The sequence below is a fragment of the Chlorocebus sabaeus genome, chromosome 7 (genome assembly GCF_047675955.1).
Source record: "Chlorocebus sabaeus isolate Y175 chromosome 7, mChlSab1.0.hap1, whole genome shotgun sequence".
NCBI lineage: Eukaryota > Metazoa > Chordata > Mammalia > Primates > Cercopithecidae > Chlorocebus > Chlorocebus sabaeus.
Window position 1 is genome coordinate 99,298,656 of NC_132910.1, and position 6,032 is coordinate 99,304,687.

A 6,032-nucleotide genomic window follows, 5' to 3' on the forward strand; every position below is an offset into this window, starting at 1 on the left:
GTATATATGTAGTGCTTATATACTTTTTTTTTTTTTTTTTTTGGTCACCCAGGCTGGAGTGCAGTGGCGCGATCTCAGCTCACTGCAACCTCTGCCTTCTGGGTTCATGTGATTCTCCTGCCTCAGCCTCCCAAGTAGCTGGGAATACAGGCACGCAGCACCACACCCAGCTAATTTTTTTGTATTTTTAGTAGAGATGGGGTTTCACCATCTTGGCCAGGATGGTCTTGATCTCTTGACCTCGTGATCCGCCCGTCTCTGCCTTCCAAAGTGCTGGGATTACAGACGTGAGCCACCGCGCCAGCTCAGCCATATACATCTTTAAGAATTCTGTATTTTTACAGGCATGACAAGGAGAGTGTGGCTGATCCAGGCATTGGGATTTGAACAAGCAAATTCACAGAAGTGTGAAAGAGGACATCACATTCAGTAAATGGCAAGGAGGTCTATAGTGTTGAAGACACATATGGGCCTCGATCATGTAAGAGGATAGGAGCTATGCCAAGAAATTTAGTCTCTATGCAGGGTGACCATACAGACTTGTTTACCTCTGAGAGTCCCAATTTAGTCCTATTATGGCTGTATAATTGTTAATAACACCAAATTATCAAAATTGCCTGGATTCAGATGATAAATTAAGTGGTTACCTTATTTAGCCACTGGGAAACCACTGAAGAGTTATTACCAGGGGATTAACACAGCCAGACTTACAGTCTGGAAAGAGATCCTTGACTGCATCCTGAAAAGTGCATTTGGGGGGCTGTAGGACTATGGGAAGGAAGATCAGTTAGGATACTGTTGCAAAGTTTACGGGAACTAAGGCAGTAGCAATAGGGTTAGAGTAGAGACAAGAAAGAAGATGGATATGGAAGAGCAGGTTTGGACATTCATGTAAGATAAGTTCAGGGCATTTTAAGACAGAGATGAGTTATTGTGATGCCATTTGTAGAAAGTTCTAGAGCAGCACTATCCAGTAGAACTTTTGGCATTGACAGAAATGTTTTATATTTGTTCTGTCCGGTATGGTAACCAGTAAGCACATGTGGCTAGTGGGAACTTCAAATTAAGTTTTAAGTTATATTAAGTATTAATTAACTTAAATTTATGGAATAGCCATATGTGTCTAGTGGCTTTTGTATTAGGCAGCACAACTCTAGATATTTATCTGCTAGGGTATGAGAGAGACCTGGGCTAAAGTGTAATATTGTGAGGGATCAGTTAGGTGCCAACTTAATAGATGCACTGGCCAGAGGAGCTTGGATATTGAGAAAAGAGCAGGGTACCATATTTAAGGGATTGACAGAGGAGGAGAAGACTGAAAAGGAAGGCTAAAGATTAGTCAAAGCGTTGGGGAAAAGCCTAGGAGAGGAAGCTGGTTTGGTAATCAAAGAGACTGACGGTGTCAAGGAGTGATTAACAGTGATGAAAGATTTTATGCTTTATGTACTTACCAACTAAGATAAAGACACTTTGGAAATACTGAAGTAAAGTGATTATAGAGGTAGAATTATATATATATATAAAAATATATAATATATATTTTGAGACATTGTATAGATTTTATATATATATATTTTCATCTTTTAATTGTCATTTTATAGCTCCCCACCATAGCTGCCCTTCATCCTTACCTTCGATGATGACATTTGCTGGCTTCAGGGGAACCAGGGAACAAAGCTGGGACCTGGCACCCCCACTACACTGCCAGCTGGGGAGAGCAAGTCACAGTTACAAATTATCACAACAATTAGTGCCTTTACTTGGGGGATCTGCATTTTGAGGAGGCCCCAGCTCCTCATTGTACAGGGGTCTATTTGGCAGTGACCTTTCTCTGGATATGATGATATTCCTTCAGCCTGAGGGAATTGATGTTGATGAACCCAGTGGCATCAATTGGCTCATAATCACCCTGCACGTTCATGCTCACCAGTTCCTCATTGTAGAGAGAGAGTGGGAACTCCTGGCCAAGGATGTACACCTGGTCCTTGAGGACAGCCACCTGCACTTTCCCTTCCACTCGCTCCTGGGACTTGGCGATGCTGTGGCGGACAAATTCACACTCAGGGCTGTGCCAGAAACCAGTATACATCAGCTTAGCGAATTTCAAACCCAGGCCTTGTTTGATTTGGCGCACTTCCCGGTCCATGGTGAAGGCCTCCATATCTAAATAGGTGTGGTAAAGGATGGTGCCTGTGGGGTCTTGCAGATACCTCAAGACTTCATTCTAATGAAGCGGCTGTCTACGATGTCAGTGTGGCCCACACCGTGCTTGCCTGCGACTTGACTCAGGTACCATGAGGAACTCCAAGGAGGTCTGGTGGGTGGTGCCATCCTTGACGTTGGTCATCTTCACGGGTCCCCTTTTGTGAACTCGATCTCGAGAATGTCAGGGGTGTTGGGGGCATTGGCCGGGTCCTGGGTCTTCGTGTAGAGACCTGGAGGTGCTTGGTTTTTGGTATTTTGATGGGCTTAGACGTTGACTAAGGGGAGATATCGTAGGTGAAGACTTTTCTCTGAGAGTAAAGTTATACAGACTCTATAAAGGTTGAAATATGAAAACTCAGTCTCATTCTGCCACCTTCTACTATGCCCAAATCCTTAAGGAATTGCATAGCTGACTTCTTGATGCAGCTATTTTCCTAAGAATTGATGGCTTGTGCCAGCCAGGAAGGAAACCTGCTTCACAGGTATAAGGAACTGCTTTTTTTCCCCCTTCTTTGGTGATGTAAGGCAAGAACCTGGAAGTTTGTTCACCATTTCAGTAGGGCAACTGCAGTGAGGGGCCAGCAATGAAAGAAAGGTGGAACCCAAGAAAGGCAGACAGAATCAAAATATCCTCTGCCCTTCCCATCCCCAAATAAGAATAATTGTTGAAGCAAAACTTACAGATAAAAGTTTATTTTAGGAACATTAGGACTGGAAAGATGCAAACAGCTATGTGTTGATCTGTAAACTTTCTTTTGGAGGGAGGGTCAATATGATGTGGTGGAATAAATAATTGAACTGGATTTCCATTCAGTAGACTTGAGTTCTAGTGTTGTTTCTATTGTTGATAAACTAAGTGGCCTCAGTATGCATGCCACTTAGTTATTTGGATCACAGTTACTTGTAAAAGTAGATTAGTGTTCAAGTTGATGTTTTTTTAACTTTAAAACTCTATTAGGGTAAAGTTAAAATTAAGGTAAAGTTAAAACTCTATTAGCCAAGTTAAAATGATATCTAACATGCTAAAATAAATCTGGATGCATGAAACCCATGTCAAATTTTGTTGACCTGCATGATAAAATTTTACTCACTGTTTCAATGGATGCATTTTAAATGACTTTATAAGATACCAGTGTTAAAATGGATAGTATGGAGATACACTGAGTTATGGAAAGTGAAAAAAAAGTAAAATACATAAGGAATTATTTTCAAATTATTTTTTAAAGCCACTCCACAAATAATGAGGTGGTTTCCAGGCTGAGAACCTGTATGACAAGTTTCAGTTCAAAGAAACTATTGAAGGTTTCTTAATGGTGCCTGGAGGGGTAGACAGTGTAGTGGGTTAAAGTAGGCAATATTTTAAATCTTTGGTTTCAAATTTTATTCCATTTAAAAAAAGAAAGAAAAATATTAGGGTTTTCCAGAGAAACAGAACCAATAGGATATATAAAGAGATACATAAGAGGGGGTTTATTATAGAAATTGGCTCACAGGATTATGGAGGCCAGAAGTGCCGTAACTGACTGTCTGCAAGCTGGAGAACCTGAGTTCTCATGTCGGAGGGCAGGAGAAAATGGACATCCCAGCTCCAGAAGAGAGAGTGAATTTGCCATTTCTCTACCTTCTGCTTCTAACTGGCTCTCAAAAGACTGAGTCATGCTCACCCATATTGATGACAGCAATCTTCTTCACTTGGTCTATCGACTCCAAGGCTCATCTCTTCTGGAAACATCCTCACAGACACACACACAATGTTTCACCAGCTACCTAGTTACCCCTTCACCCAGTAAAGTTGGCACAGAAAAAAGATAAAGAAAGAAAGAGAGAGGCAGAGAGAGAGAGAGAGAAAACAGAAAGAAGGAAAGAAGGTAAGAAATTTGCAAAGAAAAGAGAAAAAATAAAAGGAGAAAAAAAGAAAAAGGAAGAAAGAAAAGGAAGAACAAAGGGAAAATAAATTAGCTGTGTATTGTTGCAAGAAAAGTTTGGCATGGTAGAACATAATAACTAGAGTTTTAGTACTTAATCCTCCGTTAACTGTGTGACCTTGTGTAAGTAATCACACATCTCTGGACTTTTTCTCATCAGATGAGGGGTTTGAACCAGAAACTTTTTAGAGTCCCTTCCAACTCTACAGTGTTACAACATTTATGATGTAACTCATATGGCCCAAGACTGTTGATTTGTGTTGTTCAGAAAATGCCAAAAAGTAGTACAGTCTTGTGCCACATAATAACATTTCAGTCAACTATCGATGGCACATATGACAGTGGTCCTATAAGATTACAATGGAATGGCACGTTTCTATTGCCTAGTGATGTCATAGCTGCCATAATGTCATCATGCAACACCTTACTCACATGTGTGTAGTGATACTGGTGTAAACAAACCTACCATGCTGCCAGTCATATAAAAAGTCTAGTACATACAATTATGTATAGGACATAATTCTTGATAATAATAATAAACAACCATAGTACTGGTTTATGTATTTACTATGCTTTTTATTGTTATTTTAGAGTATGCTCATTCTACTTATATATAAAAAATATTAACTGTAAGACAGCCTCAGGGAGACCCTTCAGGAGACATTCCAGAAGAAGGCATTGTTATCATAGGAGATGACAGCTCCATGTGTGCTATCGCCCCCGCAGACCTTACAGTGGGACAAGTTGTGCAGGTGGAAGACAGTGATATTCATGATCCTGATCCTGTATAGGCTAGACTTGTGTGTGCTTGTATCTTAGTTTTTTAACAAAAAGTGTAAAAAGTGAAATGAAAAATTAATAGAAAAAAGTATATGGAATAAGGATAAAAAGAAAGAAAATATTTTTGTATAGCTGTACAATGTGTTTGTGTTTGTTGTTGTTGATGTTGTTTGAGATGGAATCTCACTCTGTTGCCCAGGCTGGAGTGCAGTGGTGCGGTCTTGGCTCATTGCAACCTCCACCTCCTGGGTTCAATGGATTCTCCTGCCTCAGCTTCCTGAGTAGCTGGGATTACAGGTGCCTGCCACCATGCCCAGCTAATTTTTTGTGTTTTAGTAGAGATGGGATTTCACCATGTTGGTCAGTCTGGTCTCGAACTCCTGACCTCGTGATCTGCCCACCTCGGCCTCCCAAAGTGCTGGGATTACAAGCATGAGCCACTGTGCCTGGCCCAGTGTGTTTGTGTTTTAAGCCAAGTGTTATTATGAGAGTTAAAAGTTAAAAAATTAGTTTATAAAGTAAAAGAGTTACAGAAACTAAAGTTAATTTTATTGTTGAAGAAAGAACATTAAAAAATAATGTTACTATAGCCTAAGTATACAGGGTTTATAAAATCTATAGTGGTGTAGGGTAATGTCTTAGACCTTCACATTTACTCACCAACTCACCCAGGGCAACTTCCAGTCATGCAAGCTCCATTTATAATAAGTGACCTATACAGGCATACCATTTAAAAATCTTTCATCCTGTATTTTTTCTTTCTCTTTTTTTAAGAAATAGGTTTGGAGGGTTTTTTGTCCTTCAACATTTAAGTTTGGGGTACATGTGTAGGATATGCAGGTTTGTTACATAAGTAAATGTGTGCCATGGTGATTTGCTGCACAGATCATCCTATCACCTAGGTATTAAGCCCAGCATCCATTAGCGGTTCTTCCTGATGCTCTTCCTCCCCACAACCGCTCCTCTGACAGGTCCCACTGTGTGTTTTTTGCCCGCATGTGTCTATGTGTTTTCGTCATTTAGCTGCCACTTATAAGTGAGAACATGCAGTATTTGGTTTTCTGTTCCTGTGTTAGTTTGCTGAGGATAATGACTTCCAGTCCATCCATGTCCCTGGAAAGG

General features: G+C 40.4%; 1 pseudogene; it reads right to left on the reverse strand.

The window, feature by feature from the left end:
* Nucleotides 1-1,763: 1,763 nt before the first annotated feature.
* Nucleotides 1,764-3,863, reverse strand: LOC103236728 (argininosuccinate synthase pseudogene; annotated as a pseudogene).
* Between the last annotated feature and the right edge of the window lie 2,169 nt (nt 3,864-6,032).